Below are 20,066 nucleotides of genomic sequence, written 5' to 3'. Positions count from 1 at the left end.
TGTTTAATTTCTCAGTGAATAAAGCACCGTTTGTATCCGGACAAGCGCTGGGGGCACTATAAAACACGAAATCTTTCGAATAAAACCAACTTGCATTTTCTCTTCATGGCTCCTTTAAGCAAAGGGCTGGAAGCTAGGTCTACGCCTTCCTGAAAATAAGTTATTCTTACGAAACAGTAAAAAATACACCTTATATGACATATTTCATGTTCTGTGCCTGTTCTTGCAATGCTGCCAAGAACACGGAAGATGCGTAATTTGCTTGCATATTGCCAGGATGGATTCTGCTTGGCTGTCACCGTGGGCAGCCAGCAGTGGCCCCTCTGTGGATGCTCCATCTAATGGCTTCCAGCCATTCCAATCCTCCGTCAGCTGAATCTACATTTTGCCCTCTCAATTTTCCCATATCGTCTTTTTCCTCCTATCCTCCGGTGTCAGTCATGTTACTGATATGAGCCAGAATGCCTTTCATTTAGGGACCTTCTTTTTGTCAATTTTGGTGCGCATTTTTTTACACCTGAATAGGACACCAGTATTTTTTTAATGGCTGTTTGACTAACCAAAGTTTTCCTTCTAGGGGCTCTGTAATATCTTGCATGTATCCTCCATAAAGTAATGAGCACCGGAAACTCTCGTTGATCATGTCTACTTCCTTTCTTGAATGCCAGAACTGAGATGCTGCCTTGACTACCAGATAACTGCATTATATACGCCCCCACAAAACACAGTGCTAGGTGGGTAGGTGAGCATGCCCCAGTTGGCCTTGCGCCATAAACATCCAACGATCATCATCATGGGTAGGTGAGCAGCTTTACTTGTCCACAACTGCCAAAATTTCTTCGGCACTGGTGGCTGGTAATACTTACTTTGCCTGCTGTCTGATGCACAGTAATGCTAAGCATGCAGAAAACTTCAAATTTTCGGAAAAAAATATAGGTACAACACTTGCATTGCGTACCCCATTGGCAGGACTGGGATTTCTGTCGCATGTTTGGTTTTAGTGATATTACTTTGCTGGCAATCTACAAAATCTAACTTTAGTAGCCAAAATTTCCTCACAGCCACTGTCAAAATTGGACAACTGCTGTATGTCTATTTTTGGATATTTTTGCAGGTGTGTGATAAACAAATATGCAAAGGATGTCCATTTACAGATCTCCGAAGGATGTTCACTCGTGGATGATATAAAAAATAGCAGTTTGCCTTTTTGTTCAGAAATTTATGTTGAACTGCTGACTTGCAAATTTTTAGATTTATATGATTGTCTCAGAAACTTGCTCTCAACTTTTAGCTTTCTGCAAGCATATGGTTGGCCGAAACGGGGACCTTCTTTCATGAATTAAAAAGAAAAGACAATGAGCACTGGCAGTGCGCTAGGTAAAGCAAGTTTGCCAATGCTCTCTTGCTTTGTCTTTCCTATGACTGTACAAAAGGAGGCGCCAACGCCAACGCGCCTGTGCTGCCTGTGCCCCTGTGCCGCGGCGGCAGCAGCAGCGGCAGCTTCGCTATTCACTGTACAAAAGGCGTCCCTGTATGCTTCCAACTGCTTCTATCCTGCATCTTCTGGCCTGTTCTTGGTGACGAGATTTTTCTGATCCCCTCATCAAGTTTTTTGTCTTGGGAGTGCAAATTATTTTTATTTTGAAGTATTGAAGTAAATACAAACCAAATAATGATTTTGTTCGAATAGTGAATCGAAATGAATTTTTTATATTTCCAATACAAAACTTGAAATTTGCAATTTCTCAAGCAATCTTCTGTAGGTGGCCTATAGAAAAATAACAGGCCGATTTAAGAGGGTTTGCAAAATTCTTTAATGGCATAAAACAAACATGCAGAATCTATCCTGCTGTTTTCACTTTAAATGATGGTGTTACATTTTATATGGGGGCAACTTTCATCTCATATGGTGACCTTAATTAACAGATTTTTATTTGAACAAAAGCGTGAAGAGCAGTTCCATAATTGTTCACGATTTTTTAAACCCTCGCCAGCATGCCCCCTTGGTGTGGAGGTATCATTCCTGCTTTGCAACCATTTATTTGCTAACAACGCATTAGAAAGAACCATTTTCCCTGCGAGTGCACCCTTGCGCACCAGAACCTTATGAAAATTGGTTCTACGAGGGGCCTACATTTCACGCCTAAGATAAACGCATTACAAGAGTTCAGACAATGATTACATGGAATGGCTTGAACTTTCTAGTGTAAAATAAATTAATGTAAAGGCTAAACCAGTGTAAGTTCATCTGCTGTTGAACTTTGCGGCCGCGCCCATCATCAAGCACCGTTCGAAGTTCGTTCTACTTGCTGGCCATGGATCGCAGGAGCCTCGTGTCGTCCACTCCCGTGGGTGCCTTCGATTCGCCTCACGAGTTGGCGGATCGTATCAGCACAACGCCAATGCAGTATTTTCTGACGCCGCTCTCGATAGATTTCGTCTGGCCTTGGCCTGGTACAAACCCTCGACCAGAGAAGCCAGACGTTACGTCTGCACTCTGGACCACGCAACACCTGCACAAGCAGATCGAACTTTTGGCTATCAGGACAGCTCTGAGGGACAACACCGGGCTTTCCGTCATATATACAGACTCATTTGAGGCACTACGTAGCATTGAGGACCCAAAAACAGACGACGCCACTGCTCAACGCATCCGCCAGATACCACAGCACAAGCAGAGGAACGACGTTGACGCTACGGTCACCTGGACACGTCGAAGATCGCGGGGGTGGTAACGAGGTGGCACATGGTCTTGCCACCTCACAATCTGGAGTTCTACCTGTACATCTCCAGCCTCTCCTGCACAGATCTCCCGACCTCCGCGACCACCCCTACGCGGACTCGCTGCCAGGCGGCCACTTCGAAATGGCGCGATTGCGACGCTACCTCCGGTTTCTTCACCGCGAGAGATTGAAAAGCATCACCCCTCCACAAATATTTAGGGATTTACCCCTCAGCCGATCGCAAGAAATATTTATCAACAAAGTACTTGCCAACACGGCCACTACACCTCATATCATCCATAAACGGCAGACGTGCTGACCGGAAGAATGGCATTGGCACCGCTGCATGCCCCCTGCACATATGTACCTTTAGTCACACTGTGTGTGAAGCAAACATGGACCATCTTGTTCTGCACTGTTCCGCTTTTGATATTCCTAGACTGGACCATATATTGTTTTTCAAAATTAAGATATAGAAGCATTGCATAGGGACATTCTCGAAAATCCTCAACACCTGGTGACCTTAGCCCAGCTTGGCGTTGCCAGTGGCCTGGCGAGCGGGATTTAGTGAGCGTCTACCTCCCTCCCTATTCCACCTTTTCCCCCTCCAGCGACCTTCGGTCCTAGCTCCCCTTCCTAATAAAAGAATTTATCATCATCATTTCACGAGCGGCAACGGTCTGCCCTCCTTCGGCGCCGCTGCTTCTCTTTCACGGCGCGCTCCGGCGCCATTTCTTAGAACCCTCCCACGGCGTTGCAGTTCCCTTTCCCGGCACACGCTCCCATTTGCTGTACCTCACAACACGTGCTAGGGAACATTTTAAATTAAACATCTTAAATTTGGCGCACGTGTGTGATAAAAAGCGCTCGCGGTCGGCAACCTCGTGTCTGCTCAACAGGCACGGCTTCATTTCTCCAACCACACACACACTGCCTCGGTTTCTTTTCTTTCCCCACCTAATTCGACCTCCCTCGAAGAATACGCCATTAATTGCCCTTGCAATAGAACACGCTACTACCACCATGCTCCCGACTGCCAATCAGCCGTTCATAATTTCGCTCACCATGAAACTGACTTCGTCACTTCGATACTTGCTTCGAATTCTCGGCGTCGTTTCACGCTGGTTTGGGTTTCTGGCCACGCTAGCATGGACGGCAACGCGCTAACCCGAGTAACCTTCCTGGGGTCGCGTATTCGGGTTTTCCCGTGTCGTGCCCAACCCTGTACCACCCGCCGACTGTTCGCATTCAGCACCGCGCTTCCCGCTGTTATCACTTACACGCCCAGCGCTTATCACGAACCCTGTACACCCTGTACACCCCCCCCCCCCCCCCCCACCCCCCCCCCTTCCCCCGCCCCGAGTTTCCGTCTAACTGTGAGGCTGCGTGCCTCATTCGGCAGGAGGCTCAAACTTAATTCTTCACTTCCCTCCCATCTCAATCTTCACCGCGTCCATCGACGTCCTGGCCGTCCTTCCTGTCCCATTCATCCCTCATGTGGTTAGAACTTAATGCACCCCACCATCTCTTGCCCCATCCCCCGCCTCCATCACTTCCTGTGAGCTCTGCCTGACTCCACCGCGCCGACAGTGAACGTACAGTACTAAGTGGGCCCGGTTTAAGACTGTAATCAGGGCCTGGACCTAGGTTCTGGTGGCAGTAAAGTTTGTTCTCTCTCTCTTTCTCTCTATCTCTCTCGCTATTGCTGAAGTCTCGGCGTCGTCAGGAATATGTACCTCGGTGTCTAGGAGCGCGAAGCTAATCAAGTTCATCGTTTTTCACACGCACACAAAAAAAGAGCATTACAGGCAAAAAAATTCCATCGTCCGATCAGATAACCGGATACTTGGCGACTGTACCAGTACGTAGCTGGGCTTTCTTATGTAGAGATCGTTAAGTGGCCAGTATGGTGCGAAAAGAGAAGTACGAGGGTGGAATCAAATGGTGGAATAGACCCAATCCAAGGAGGTAAAAGGCGCTCCCCCAACAAGCGCTCCCCATCTTGCCGTTTAGCCGCACGACACCGGTGCATTGCGGAGAAGTGTGTCGCCGCTAGCGGAGGTGCGAGACTGCGAGTTGTAGGTGTTCGATCGCAGGCTCTCAAAGTGCGATACATTCAGTACACAGAATATTTTTAAATGCAGAGCATTTCAGTAACTCACGATGTCACCCGCGTTGACGTCCGTAGTCGTAGTCCACACCCCTCCCCCTACACTATACAGTCGATCCCGGATATAACGAACCCGGATATATCGAATTATTGTATATATCGAACAGTCTAAACATCCCCTTGGAAATCCCATGCAAAAGTATAGCGCTGTTGTACGCGTGTATCGAACTCCCGGTCACCGCCACATGCGTATTTCGAACACTCCCGCGCGTCAAGCGCCCCTGCAAGTGCGCTTCGCCGCTCCTCCTGGGAAGGTTCCGGCGACGAGTTCTCGTGCGCGCTCCCGCGCTCGGTGAGAGAGAGGCTCCGTCGCGTCGCTAGAGTGACCTTGGACGCCTCAGCCCAACACCGTCTAGGTGGTGTTGCTCAGCCGCGTGGTAAAGAACGCGGGCGAGAGATTGCGGGCGAGAGACAGTTGAGGAGGAAGGAAAATGGAGTTTCTGCGCGCTTGAGCCTGTTTTCTTGAGCGGCGGAGTGGTCCGCTCTCGCCGCTTGGCCAGTGGCAGTGGTTGCTCCGTCGGGAAACTCGTGAAGTGTGGTGCGTGTTTGTTTTGTTTTTGCGGCGTTCAGCGTGTCGGCTTGCGTGTTCAGCGTGATTCGCCGCTGTTGCGGCGCAATGGAAGGCGCCGGACTTTCGCATTTGGACAGCGTCAGCAAACTTGAAGACAGTTTAATGAACTTCATGGCGCAAAGAAGAAGCAGTCCAAGCTCACGGACTTTTTTCATGCCAAATAAATGGCCGTGGTCGTTGCGCTGTGTTTCGTATTTTCCGTGCTTTGGAGAACAAGTCGGTTACAAACCGCTTGTCACGATCTCCGAAAGCTCTCAGTGATGTGCGGAGTATTCAGGTAAGCTTCAGGTAGGCATATTTTATATTTCGAATTATCGATATATCGAACTATTTTACGATCCCCTTGGAGTTCGTTATATCCGGGATCGACTGTATATATAAAAAAATACTATCCGGCGCCTAGCCCTCGACCCTGCGGGCGGAACGCAATGTACATGGTGCTCTACCCACTGCGCCACAAAGCCGACACAGAATGGGAGGCTACGAACGCGCCTTATATCCTTGACTCATTCAAACTACGTCAAGAAGATGCTGATACAACGCATTCACTACCACCAACTCCCCAAACACTAAACGTTAACGCAATACACCCACCCCCATGCGACGCATTTACTCGAGTCCCCCTCGCGGGGTTTACGATGGCAGTGCAACGCCGGCACGTGCGGGGAGAAAAGCACAAAGAGAACAGAACTCCCGCTGGCGCAGTTTCAGGCAGGGGGCGCGCAAGCACCGCGAAGGCGGGAAATTTGAATTGCATTGGGTGGTAGCAGTAAGCAGATAACGGCGGTACAGGCCATTATGGCGAATCACTGCTCTGCATTTCCGACAGCTTTCACATTGAGTGGAACGGCTTCTAATTTTTCAGCTGTCTTTAGCGTGGCATTTCTTGTTGTCAACAATGCATAATTTTATGCGTCCGAGCTGAAACAACTGTCCCTTGGCGTTTCCGATCGAACTTACAAATATCCACTGTTTGGGTAATGCTATCCTACGTCGAATCGAATATCGCGTTATCCGCGTCAGTATCTAATGTTTTGAATGGTGTCGTTGTGAATTTACTTCAGAAGCAACAGAGAATTGGAGGAAGTATTTATCTACAACGATATGGTTGTACCGATGCGCATGTAGCGCCACAGATGCCTGTGGAAAGATTTAAATTCAAGAAAGTTCGACTAAAAAAGGGCAGGGAAAAATCTTCCCCCCTAACACCAGTTGGTCCGAATAAAATACAAATGCAGCTGAGAAGCCAAGCAATGATCATTGATTAGAGCAGCTTGGGAAGATTGGTTTTAGAGCAGGGTGAATTTTTGTCTAAACGTAAAGGCAACGAAGCCAATCTTAATTCACGCAGGCCTCTTACATATCATGATATATAGATTTGTAAAGCAGGCAATAAAATTAGAAATTCGAACATCGGGTGGGAGCAAATGAAATCATCGGGGTACGTACTTCAGACGGGATTCAGTCAAGGCAGGCGCTTGTATAATTCTTCGTGCTGACGCAGCGTATTGAAATTTCAAGGATCAGCTGAAGATAGACCATCAATTGGAGAGCATTTTTGGATAATGTAAATAGAAAATCACTGTGTAGTATACTGAAACTGGAGAGTTTAAATGACGAGGTTATAGAGTTTTCTTTAGGGTCATTTATCAAGATTATTGAGTTCACTGGACATTCGAAGGGCAGAAGAGCATGCATACGTCGGGTCAACACCCATACAATATTGAAGCAATTGAGATTCCGTTTGAGCCCAATGTTGTTCATTCTTTACATCGCAGTATTGAAAAAGAAGGTGAAAAAAAGTCAGTTATCGCACAGCCGAACATCGTATTCCGGGATTGCTATACGCTGACGACGTTGTTCTTCTGGGTGATAATGTAACTGCTCTCATATATTTGTAACCGGGAAACCACAAACCTCGGGTTAAAATGTCCAAAGATATCTGAGCTCGTTTACGTAAAAAAAAATATTGCTCATACTAGCGAGTGAGGCTGGCTGGTACCACGGTGAAATGGACCCGATACAAGGGCAAAGACAATATACTTATTATACTATTCATCTTTACGTCAATACAGCCAGCGTCGATGCGCTACAAGGCCGCATATTGGCGACGGGAGGCTAGGGCTACGAAGGTCATTCTACAATATCTGTCGAATACGGGAGACGTCAAAATCGCTAACTTTCCAGAACAGTGAGGTCATCCATAAAGGCGGCGAAGGTCGTTTAAATAGTAACCAGCGCCCCGAGATTCGGAGCGAGTGTCGTATAATTCTTCCACTTTTTGTCTTTCGCAAGTAAATCGAACCTTTCTGGAGCCGTCTATGGTTCTGCAGAAGCCTACAGGTGCCGTTTGAATGGGGGAGCCGTGCTACCCCATCTGCAAATCAGGTGGAGCCGACGCTCCCCCTGTTCTGGCACTCCTGCTCTCCGGCACCCTTAAGCCCCCTCCACCGCGACAGCTCCATCCAGGGATTTGTACACCCCCACCCCTTAACACCTCCCAACACCCCCTCCAAGAGGACTTCGACCCCCCCCCCCCCCCCAAAAAAAAAAACAAAAAAGAAAAAGAAAAATTCTACAACCACGAGCAGCGCACCCAGGGATTTATACATTATACACGCCCAACATCCCCCCCCCCTCAGGAGCTGATTTTGACGCCTCCCAAAAATCGAAATTCTGGATAAACCCCTGGCTCCATCGTAGCCACAGATGAGAGCAGTATGGAGGGGCTTTACGGCACCCCGCATTGCAGCAATTGCAGTGTGCTCCGGCGCCGCTAGAGCGTTCTTATTGGCCGGGTTGGCACGAACGCAGGCCCAATGACGTGCATGCGCACGAGGGGTGTCACGGCGGTGAAACAGTGAGGCGGGGCGCGCTCCCGCAGTGATCGCACTGCCGGATTTCTGTCGCGACTTTTCGATTGGCGTTTCGGTTATTTTGGCGCAACCTTAATGGATGGTTATGTGGTTAAAAAATAGCGGGGTGAATGTGATACGATTAAAAGTAATTCTCGGGTGTATAGGACTCTAAAGTGAAGACAGTGACGACGGGCAGTAATGACGTACTGCAGAACAATTATTGGTGATATGAAACATGCTTCACAGCGCGAAGCATGTTGTCTCTGGTCTGTTTTCGCGCTATGAAGCTCATGGATTAACAACTAGTTAGCGGGATAGTAACGCTTTTAGATATGAAATGGTGTAAAAATCTACTGTGCCGCCTTCGGCAAGAAAGTTGAGAGAAGCGTACGTGAAAGCGACGATTTTTCGCGAGCTGAGTAAACGCATCTATGATGGACGATCTAAATGTGTACCGATACGTGATTTATGTATGATACGTGGTATAAAGGTGACATGTATTGCACTCAATCTTCATGATCGATGTATGTATTGTCTTATCCAAAACCGTTCCTTTTTCGCGATTTTCAACTGACCGTTTCAACACAATATAAGCCCGATTTCACGCACGTAGAGTCGTCTTAGCGGGTAATTGTCACGTGATTTCTTTCGCGATACTTTTGATAACACAAGTTAGCGCCGTTTTGTGTAGTCATACTCCATCTGTAGTTGGCCATGCTTCACTGCAGAACGTGTAATCTGGGGAAGCCAGCTTACAAAATCCAAGCTTACATCGATACCTTAAAAATCGGCTTCACCTCTGAACACACGTACAAAGCTTCCGATCATATGAGATATGAGATAAAATCCCATATGAGATAAGTCAGAAACCATTTGTGAGACTCTGCGGTAATCATGGCTTTTATTTCCTCCATGAATACAATAGAGCGAGTAATTTCATACAGCCAAAGAATACTTTAAGGCACAGCGTGGTATATATGCAGCGCGCCGAGCGTCAAAGTTAGGCACGTGAGTTATGCGCCGTTGTTACCTGAGTGCAGTGAATCAGAGGTTTCCTGGAAGTTCGCTGCACCCGGGAGCGCTTAGAGAGCTCCGACCCCGCCAACGCGAGCGGGAGCAAACCGCGCGCCTGGCAACGCTGGCTGCCGCGTCCCTCTTTTCCTTCGCGGCGCACAAGCAAGATGGGGCGTTGATCGCGAAAGCGTCACGCGCTGGTTTACACGAGCGCGTACACTGTACAGCTGTTCTGACTTGGTGGTTTTCGCGCTGGCGGTGACGCGTGAAGTCCGTGGCAGCAAGTGTGACGCGGTTAGATTTGCAATCCCGCTTAACGACGGCGAGGGCTCTGGCGGCGAAGAAGAGTGAATAACGCCAGCGGTGAGTATCGCGAAAACCTTGCATTCCGGCTCACGTGCTTCGCGGGACGTAGTGGTAATAGTAATGCGAGCACACGCAGTGTGTCTGCTGCGCGGAGCACGAGGCGAGTGGCGCTCGAGTCAATCATCGCGTGATCCGGCGTCGACTTCCGCGAAATTCGAACGCTCCCGTATTGAATTACAAACGGTATGCTGTTACCAAAAGCCCTGCTGCTTCGGCTTGGTATTACGTCGTGCTGCAGGGTAGATTTAGTCTATATAAAAAAAAAAAAGCTGCGGTATATCCCGCCGCCGGGTTTCAGGCCTGTTCGGTGGATACCTGTTAGCTCACCTGTTAGGTGAATGCCCGACAGCAATGCACCATATAGTTAGTGGCCGCCGCTGTACCCGTACGTGTTCTCATCAAATGTGTCGCCCGATTATGGTGACGCACGCATATTTTTTTTTTCTTTTGCGTCAACCCGGGGCGGCATTTGAATCTTTTATACGACAGCATAATTAAATAGACGGTGTTTGTATCGAATAATTTAGGGACTGTTTTCTTTATCACCATATAATTACGCTCAGATTATACTAGTAATTTTGTGTCTAGATAATATCAGTGTTTATTTGTTTGTATTTGTTTTTTTTTCTTGTCCGATATATTGTTGGTTAACCGTGTATAGTACTGTCGGCGTATCGCGTGCGCTTGTGTATAATTAAGTAAGTACATGCTTTTTCACTCATGTCGTTGATCTCGGCCCTCTATCGGTGCGGCCAAACAGTGCCTGAAAAATAAGAATAGCTGTCAAGGGCATAGAGAGACGCTCGCTGCAGATGTTCTGGAGAAACCTTCGGCAAATTGGACGTGTGAGAGCCATTCTTGCGGCAGAAGCGGGCAAGAGGTAAGCTGCCCACGTTCGTCACGTGATCCTCACCCTGTAGGACGATGCCTATAAAATGAGAGAGGCGATGGACGCGCGGAAAGAAACGCTCTTACGCTAAAGTGTCAGAACAATTTCTGAAAATTTCTGGGTATTTTGTAACGCAAATCTCAATGCAACCTAAAGTACATCAATATCATGGCGACAACTAGAGGTTTCGAAATCCCGCGTCTTCGTTTTTTAGCCGCGGGGATGGTGACGTAATTGCCGGTATCCGTGCCATCATCCGGCCGCACCGGTTAAACAATAGGGACTGTCCCGTCTGATAAACTGTCCCTCTTCAGTTATCGTTGCACCTTGACTGCTGGAGACCCCGCAAGGGCGTTCGTTTTGCCCTCGGAGATTCACGTTAGGCACACGCTGCCCTCGAAATATCCATCGTATGGTTTGTCGAATTGCCCCAAGGTCGACACTGAGTAACAACCGGGTCTTTACTTTCTCAGCCGCGCTAATCAGCGCTGTGTTTTGTGCAGTCACGTCCCCGTCTTTAGCGCTGTTTGGTCACGGAAGTGTCTATTTGAACACCATATCGGACCTCCTGGGCAGACAGGAACTGAGCACTATTTCCAGTACGGGCTTAGGTAGGTAGATTACGAAGAACCGGTATTTTAAGCTCGTACATCACTTGATAGCGATTTCGGGGCTTTCTAATGGCAACTGTAGAAAGCTTTTTCAGCTGTAGCTCTGAGAACAGCGATAGTTTCAAATAAATCTAGCACGCCCCCCCCCCTCCCCCCCCCACACACACACACAGACACCACCCACCCCAGAAAAAAAAAAAAAACACTCCCACCTCCCCTCGCGGGAACCCCTGTGTAGATGCGACGCATAGGCGGAGCGGCGAAGGGACCGCGTTTTATAGCGCGCATAACATTGAGGGGACTGCGTAAGCCGGTCCCAGTCGATGACGACGTTGGCGTACTTGTAAAGCGGCGTGGACTCTAGGTGTTTGAGCCAAGCGTGGATGTTGCTTCGCCGGAGAACGGCACACCGGTTATATGCGCAGCGCGCCCGAAGGAGAGGAAACCGCGGAAGAGAGAGTACTGCACATGCGCCGGCCCCAGCGCGTCTGCCGCGGCTATGACGCAACACAATCCAATTTAATCCAATCCAAGCCAATCCAATCCAATCCAATCCAATGCCCCTCGCGAGAGAGTCATAGAGTTAATACTAGAGAGAGTGTTCGCTGTCGGAGAGGAGAGGGGGGTCAGCGGCGAAGAGCGCAGCTGGCGCGGCGAGGAGAATGGGGGAGGGGTGGACAACGCCGACGACGACAACGACGCCGGAGGGACAAGGCGAGTGAATCAGATGCTCTGCATCTAAAAATGTTTAGAAGTACAGGTCGAGGTTTTAAGGGCCGAGACTACACTTGGAATGTGAGGCGCGCCGTTGTGGAGACGTAAACCAAAATCTCGACTCACTGGCGCTTTTTATTGTAAACACAATGGCGCGGAATGTATTTTATTTTCGCGGTGTCATTGTATATTTAAAAAAATAGTATACGCTGTTTTATAAGAGTCTGTACTTTAGAACAGTAAACGCGAACAAGAAAAAAATGAACAGACATATAATTACACAACTGTATATTATTCAGCGTAGGTTTGCCTTGCAATTTCTGCTTCCTCTAGCATAAGTTATCGCACGTTTGCATCATGATTATCATCCAACGTTGCTCGCTGGTACACGGTCGCCAGTGCAGGGTTCGGGTGTTGGCTATGGCGCACTCTTTGTAGGCAAGCTTCGGCAGTGATGATGATGATTATGGAGGCGGCACGCGTGTCATGAGCAGCGAACATTTCTCCAAAACAAACCGGAACGCTTTTCTGTGTTCGTGTGACACTGACGTGATTCATTCTCAAGCGCTGACTTTTGAGGCTACAGCATATTTATCAGTTGGGGCCGGAGACGCCTGAGAAGGTGGATAAAAAGACATTTGAAGTTAGCTAATATCAAACTCTCCAGTCAAACACTAAAAAATGTTCGATTCACATTAAAAAATTAAAAAAAAAAACAGATGGAATTGCTTATGTGCACCACAAAAGGTTACATCTACGAGTTAAAACTCTTTTTCACGCCATTCTGATTGGGACCCGTGGCATACTCGGTAGGGGATCTTGACACGTTCCAAACTGGTCGAGCGAATTGCCGGAATTGAGTAGTTAAAAAAAGATAAAAGGAGCAAGTTTATATAAACATTTGTGTAGTGTTTGAGTGCAAATACAGGGTTAATATCCCAGGTATTCGATGATGACAGCCACCCCTTCCCCTCCCCCTCAAAGGTATCGAAGAGGTTCGAACAGCTTGCCGAGGGTGGAGCGGCAGCAGCCACAGCGCTTGAATCACCGCAAGTTGTTGCTGTAGTTCGGCTCACACGTTTATAACTGCATAAAAGTGTCTGCATTAAATGGCAGAAACCCGCCTGTCCGCCTGCAGCGCTCGATCTGTCGCACCTTCGCTGCTTACGAAGAGGTTATTAATAAAATCCTTAAGGGGTGCTATAACGAGCCTAATATCGAGGTAGGGTCTTCATACCTTAATATTAGGCTCGTTATATGCCCCTTAAGAATGTCTTACCATAAAGGCAGTTGTGTGTGGTATCGAAGCCGACTGTAAAGGGTATCAGTGTTATAGCGCTTCAAAGGGATACGTGGTATCTTTGAAGGTATACTTTGATATCGGACCTTCTATATTGTCCATGCAAAAACTTCCTCCCAGCATTTCATTTTTGTGTACCAGAGAAGCCTACCTTGAAATGTCTCAGGGTATGGCCACACGGGGTTTTATGGATGTATTTATTGTAAGGTCCAAGGGCCTCCCTATTTTCATATAAAGCTTCCTTTACTGCCCTAAAAAATGTCTTCCGAGCAAAGCATTTCTGTATGGTGGTGAAGCCGACTTTTAAGGTCGCATTTATTGTGATTTGTCTTTTGTCTGAAATTTTTGCGCTTAAGTGTGGTGGATCATCGTTTAGGACTGTCTACGGCAATTTCTGCAATTTTTTAGCCACTAATTCAATTCTTACTGAGGCATGTGATTAAATATCGTAGGACCTTCCTATTTTAGTATCAGAGCGCTTATGTGGTGGTGGTAATACAGTAATACCTCGTTAACTCGAACCATTAAAAACCGGGAAATATTTCGAGATAAGCTGATTTTAGAGATTAGCAAAGTTGCGCGAATCGCCATGAAATATTGAGATTTTTTTGCAAACAAGGCACTACTACTTACCAGCTCTCCAACAGCATCTTTCAATATTGCTTTTCATAAAGGTTTGAAAGAGAAAAATAAACACACAAGATACGTTAATCGGCTGGGACCCGCGCTCTCCATTGGCGTTTTCCCCGCACGAAACAGCTATTTTTCTAGTACACCGTACTATAGTGCCTGGAATATACTGTACCTCTGCGCATGTCTCTACCGTCACATGACGTGTCACGTGGTTGCTTGACGAAGATGATATGCCTCTAGGCTCAGACTTCTCGTTAGGGGAAACTAGGCGCGGCTAGCAGAGAAAAAAAATCGAGGGACTTGGGCGCGGCAGCGTCGCGCGAATCTTGTGACACGGTCCGCGGCAGTGAAATTTTCGTTCCAATCTCAGTCAAGATTTTGAGATATCCGCAATTTGGCCCAAAAATACTTCGAAATAAAGGGCAAGAAATACATGAGACGTATAGGAAATGGTTCGGTGCCGCGGAAAATTTCGACTTAGCCGATTCTTCGAGATATCCGAGTTCGAGTTAACGAGGTATTGCTTTATATCACCCCCACAATGCTTGTGTGTGTAGTAGTGAAGCCTTCTTTAAAGGGGCCCGGTGTATAGCAGAACGGATTAAACTTTTATACGACGATTCTTACTTTGTAGGTTCTGCAATTCTTCTTTTTTTTTAGTCCGTCTGTGTTTTTTTAGGAGGGATGAACATGCGGTATACATGTATAATGACAATGTGCACAGGCCACGGGGGATAATCCCGAATAAAATAGGGCTTGCGGTGCGTTTCGAGCCTCTTTTTTTTTTTTGCATATTTGTGGTCCCCGTGTTCCACACCATGCATATGTTTCAGCTACATCGGGAATGAATATGAAAGTTCCGGTAGTTAAAGGACGGCAGGAGGGTCAGGTTATGTGCGCCGTCCACTATTACCGAACGTATTGATTACCAAACCGGTGACGTAAAATCTCAAGCCGATTAAATGCTAAGCCGATGACTGCGATATTGCTTCAGCGTGGCCTCGCATTTTCTGCTTGACTAAAACTTGTTCTTTATCCTTCATTACTTACACAAACGCCAGTACGGGTTCGAAGCGCACGTCGACCGTTTGTCAGATGCTTTCCCTCAGTTTTCACTTTCATCCTGGCGGGTAGATGTGCAACTTGTGGCACGTTGTCAGCGTGGCTGCTTCATAAATGAAGCGTGGACATGAGGCGAGATTTGTGCGCAAGTTCCTTGCCTTTCATCTTGTCCCGCAAGATAGGCCGCCGCGTGCAGAGCGGGTCCTTATCGGCTTATCACGCCCCTGGTAAGGATCGCAGTTCTTGGAGCCATTTAGCCGCTGTTATCGGTACTACACGAATGAGATATGCGTGGAACTGGCGCCTAATCAAGTGCGCTCCCTCTCGCATTTCCTGTACGGGGTTATACTCCTTCGTTCAGTCTCGGGTCGAGGCAGCCGCAACGGACCGGAGAGAATCTGGGTGGGGTGTCGAGGGCGTGCACCGTGTTGGTTCACTTCCTGCTCGGCGAGTGTCGCGTATGGGGTGACAAGCGTCGGGCCAAGAGCATCTGCCGGAAAGGAGGAGCCAGCCCCTCACACCTCCACGTGGGAAGACTAGCGCAACATGCGGAGGCGGAAAGCTCTTGTGGCGCGACCATCAAGTGACCTGGCCTGTAGTGGCGCGATGAAAAGAAGGAAGGACGGAAGGAAAGGGAAACACTGCACCTCAAGTTACTTTAATTGTAGGGTTTAACGCGCCGACGCAACGCAGGCGATGAGGCGCGCCGTAGTGGAGGGCTCCGGATTAGTTTTGACCACCTGGGGATCTTTAACGTGCGCCGCGAAATCTCGTACATACTGGCGTTTTGGCTTTTCGCCTCCATCAGAAAAGCACCCGCCGCGGTGGCTCAGTGGCTAAGGCGTTGCGCTGCTGAGCACGAGGTCGCGGGTTCGATTCCCGGCCGCGGCGGCCGCTTTTCTGATGGAGGCGAAAAGCAAAAGCGCCCGTGTGTACGAGATTTCGGCGCACGTTAAAGATCCCCAGGTGGTCAAAATTAACCCGGAGCCCTCCACTACGGCGCGCCTCATCGCCTGCGTTGCGTCGGCGCGTTAAACCCTACAATCAAAAATCAATCCCTCAGAAAAGCGGCCGCCGCAACCGGGAATCGAACCCCCGACCTCGTGATCAGCAGCGCAACGCCTTAGCAACGCCTTAGCCGCGGCGGGTAAGTTACTGTTTGAGAGAGGTGTAATTAGCCTAATGAGGAACGTATTGAAGACAGGGATCTGGTGTGAACACCGCCGTCACCTGTCACCGTTATCTGCGTTCCTGGCGATTACCTCGAAGGACGAATTAACTCTGAACGTTTACCCGCATCACTGACTCAACGCGCGTACGTACCGCGCTTCCCGCCACACGAGTGAAGTATTACACGATTGATGAAACCATGAGGACACCTTTTTCGTTGATGTTACGCATTTGTGTCGTTTCCTTGCGATTAAAGTTTGCCCTTACTTGCCCACGGTAGCCACAAACCTGAGGTGTTCGAACGGCACTGTATAGTTTGCCTTTGTTTCAATCTATGAGTTCGGTTATTCCCATGGGGACACGCTGAGTGATGTTTCATTAGTTGCGTCCTGGCTGGCTGGTGGCTGGTGCGCCGATGGGCGAGGGGTGAGGAAGGAGTGCGAAGCTCCGCGGCGCGAGCTGAAATGGGGCCATGCCCGGGTAGCACCTAACAACGGAGGTGCGCCTTTTTGTGTTTCTCCGGTCGGGACCGAACCCGTGACCTTGGGGTCTTCAAACAAGTTCAAAGAGTTGCCCGTTGCTGCGAAAATGGCAACACTTGTTTAAAATGTTTTTAAAGTTGCTATATCAGTATGAAGGAAAGTTAATGACAGTCTTCAGGAATTCTTTAAATGCGTCATGCGACACGAGCAAAAAAGTTGCCTCCGTTCCTTTACGACCAAAGAAACGGAGGCAATCTCCGTGTCTGACTCGAAACCTCGTCGTCAGGTTTCGGCGACGTCCTGTTGATAAACATCAGGACGTCGCCATGGCAAGTAAACAAATAGTACTTCTTGTGCGCCGTCCCACGCTGTTTAACATCGCACTGATCGGCCTGACAGCCAGGGCCGATCAGCTCTCAATATAAGCGTATGATGTACGCGCTTAAGCGGATGGCGTGACTCGTCAGCACGTGCGGGCGCCACCGAAAGGTCGCAGAATTGACCTTTCCTACCTGCTGCATACAAGCGTTGGAAATATCTAGGGCAAGTGCTTGCGTTTAGAGGAAAGCCTATGTGCGCAAACCCTTTGTCTGTTAACGGCGGAAGTTTCTCGGCGTATTTGTTGACAGACCACTCTGTTAGAGCACCGCGTTTGTTCTTTTAAGTAAAGGCTGCCTGCTGGGGCATATTTCTTCATTTCATTAGCGGCGAGTCGTGGGGAATGCATGTAACGTCAACGTTGTGACTGCACAACGCACTCTTGTACGCATTCTCTTGTCTGTCATTCCTGGCACATGCAGCAGGAATGTTCAAGCATTGCGGTACAAACGATTGCAAGCCCTATAGAACTGCCTTGACCTTCCACGATGCACGTCAACAACAGCGACCGTTGCTGCGGCTCAAGATCGCCCATTGTCAACTTACGTGACAATCGACACGTGTGCACTCAGCACGCGTATCAGGCACCTCCGACTCGGCCGATGACATCACCTTGCGGGTGCGGCAGCTAATCGTCCACGCGCATCGTTTGCTATCTGCTCACATCACCGACACGCCATCCGGCCACGTGCCTGTGACGTCGCCGTGTGATGCAGTCTCGAGTGTGCCTTGATATGCCAGGCGGGAAGATGGAACGGTATTTCCCAACACACGCGCTACAGCGTCACGAGTCGTACAGGGACCGCACCCATATTTACACCGATAACTCGGTAACATCTCGGCCTACCGAATTCGAGACAGCCCGTATACTAGCGGCCCTCTGTTGCGCTCTCCCAACTATTTTGCAATGTTCGTGCCGAATATAGGCGATCCTCTGTGACTCATGGTGTGCGACCATGTATAGTCCCGCGCCATGGACCCCACGAGGCGCAACTGGCCTAAGTAAGGGCACTCTACATGGGTGCCCAAGCGGGTCACGAAATTGCCTTTCAGTAACCTCAGACACTTCGGCATTATCGGCAACGCAATTGGGGACGCCCCCCACCCTCCTGTTCGGCACCTCAAAGAGCGCATCAAAGACAGATGCGTGTGGACGCTGCTAGGGCTCTTCAAATACCGTCCCGGATGACAACACTGTCCGAACGGGCTACACAAGGATTATTACCAAGTGCATGCATTGGCGCCCCTGACCTAACAAGCTGAACGTCCCGTTCCATTATGTTCCCCACGATGTGATTCAACCCTCCTTAGCTGTTTCTGGCGGGGTGTGGCATTCACGGATGCTTATTTCTACTTGTTCGGAACGGCAGCAAGTGAGAAGTTGCGCAGGCAGGAGACCACACGAAGCTTTTTATGCGCGTGCCCACGTTTACTATGAAAGAAAAAGGAAAATGGTAAAGCTTGAACTACGTCACGCAAGGCTTGAACCATAGCGGAGCTGTATGATTTATTTCTATGTAAGCACTAAAGGGCACACCATCACGCATTGATATCTATATATGTTTGAATGGTTTACTTATACATGTTCCGTCATTGCTTTTCACTAGTATGTGGTCATCGTCATATCCATCAATATCGTCGTCTTCCTCATGCATTAATGGCGGGCCCGGCCGGAGAAGGAGGAGGAGGATCGTTTTGTGCGCAAGCTTTCACATTTCTCCATAGTGGAACGCGTCAGCCCGCGTAGAATTGGCGGCAACCGTCTTCGTGAACTGGGCGTCTGTAGCGCGAACTCGTGTGCTTCCCCACTTGAGGCACGGACGCACGTGAGCTGTTTTCTTGGTATTTTTTGCGAGCGCCACGCGCAAGCCTGCACGACGCCGGGCGCTCCTCACAAGGCGCATGTTCACGCGCGGTAAACGGCAGGAGTAACTCCGGGGCTTTCTGATGACGCCGCGCATATTACGGCCAGCAACAACAACTCCGCTGTTAAAAAAAAATTGGCTCAGCTTGCACTAGTGGCGCAAGGCTGGAGAAACAGCAGAGATGGCGGCCCATCTCCTCAAGGAGGTTAAAAAAATCATCATCAGCAGTAGCAACCCACTAGGTCCACTGCAGGGCGAAGGCCTCTCCCATCGACCTCCAACCTCTCCTGTCCCACACAGCTCAAGTCCATTCTGTGTCATCGAATTGTCTTACTTCGTCCCTCCATCGAGTGATTGGCCCTCCTCTTTTCCTAGTACTCTCCATCGGTGTAGCTAGTACCGGCTGCAACCAACAGCGCGAGCTTGTCTGCGCTCGCCACTCGAGGCGCGAGCGCGCGTGCACTGCGAGGAGATCACGCCACAGATCCCGCCGCGAACGCTGGCGAAGTTCCCCACTTCTTCGTCAGCTGGTCCGGTGGCCGTCTGCACGTGTGCATTGTGAAGGGATGGCTTGACAGATTCGTCGTCATAGTCTTCGGCGCGGCGGACGCGTGGCGCGCCGGTCGCCGCGAGGCACGCGCTCGCGTGCGCTCGAGCTCCTCATAAGCCCACGCGCAAGCCTGGACGACGCCGGGCGGTCGCCGCGAGGGAGGCGCTCGCGTGCGCTCGGGGATTTCTGTCTCCGCCGGGCGGCTTCGTGTGGCCTAAACAGCTGTACTGTTAAAAAGGCAGCTCTCATCTCCTCAATGGAACCTTGACTTTCAGCAACTGTTATATGGGGAGATCTGATTGGCCACTGCCGTTTTCCGACATTAACCCGAGGCGACGGACACGCTCATGCGCTTTCTGCGAAAGATGGACTTGCACAAAAGGCTAGTGACGCTCACTGAACTCGAACGTCTAGTTCCTATAACGCTGGGGATACTTTTCTACGCTTTGTTCTTTAGGAACAAGGATTGGCTGAAGAACAAGCTTATAGTCACCCGTGATTCATACTTTGCTCGAAACTCTCATAAAAAATGTCGCAATCAGGCGCGTTGGTTTGTGGTGACTAACTAGCCTTTAGAAGGCGGAAAGTGACAAAAAAAAGAAACATACTTGCGTTTCTTGTGCACGACCAGTATGTTCGGGAGCGAATACGCGAAAGCGCCTGCGATATTTCCAGTGCTTGCACACAAAGCATCTACTTTGCTTGCCAAT

At 49.1% G+C, this 20,066-nt stretch overlaps 1 protein-coding gene across 1 annotated transcript in view; it reads left to right on the top strand.

Annotated features, from left to right (window-relative positions):
- Positions 1-9,474: 9,474 nt before the first annotated feature.
- Positions 9,475-20,066, top strand: part of Hist (Histamine transporter) — a 57,956-nt gene continuing 47,364 nt past the window's right edge. Inside the window, exon 1 of the mRNA XM_077700525.1 lies at positions 9,475-9,699. The gene's annotated coding sequence lies outside the window, so the exon portion shown is untranslated. The remainder of the gene's footprint in view (positions 9,700-20,066) is intronic.

This window comes from Haemaphysalis longicornis, unplaced genomic scaffold (genome assembly GCF_048455015.1).
Source record: "Haemaphysalis longicornis isolate Haplotype H1 unplaced genomic scaffold, Haemaphysalis longicornis Haplotype H1 scaffold_2, whole genome shotgun sequence".
NCBI classification, from domain to species: Eukaryota; Metazoa; Arthropoda; class Arachnida; order Ixodida; family Ixodidae; genus Haemaphysalis; species Haemaphysalis longicornis.
Note: the sequence above shows the minus strand (reverse complement) of the source record. Positions and strands in the feature narration are given on the sequence as shown.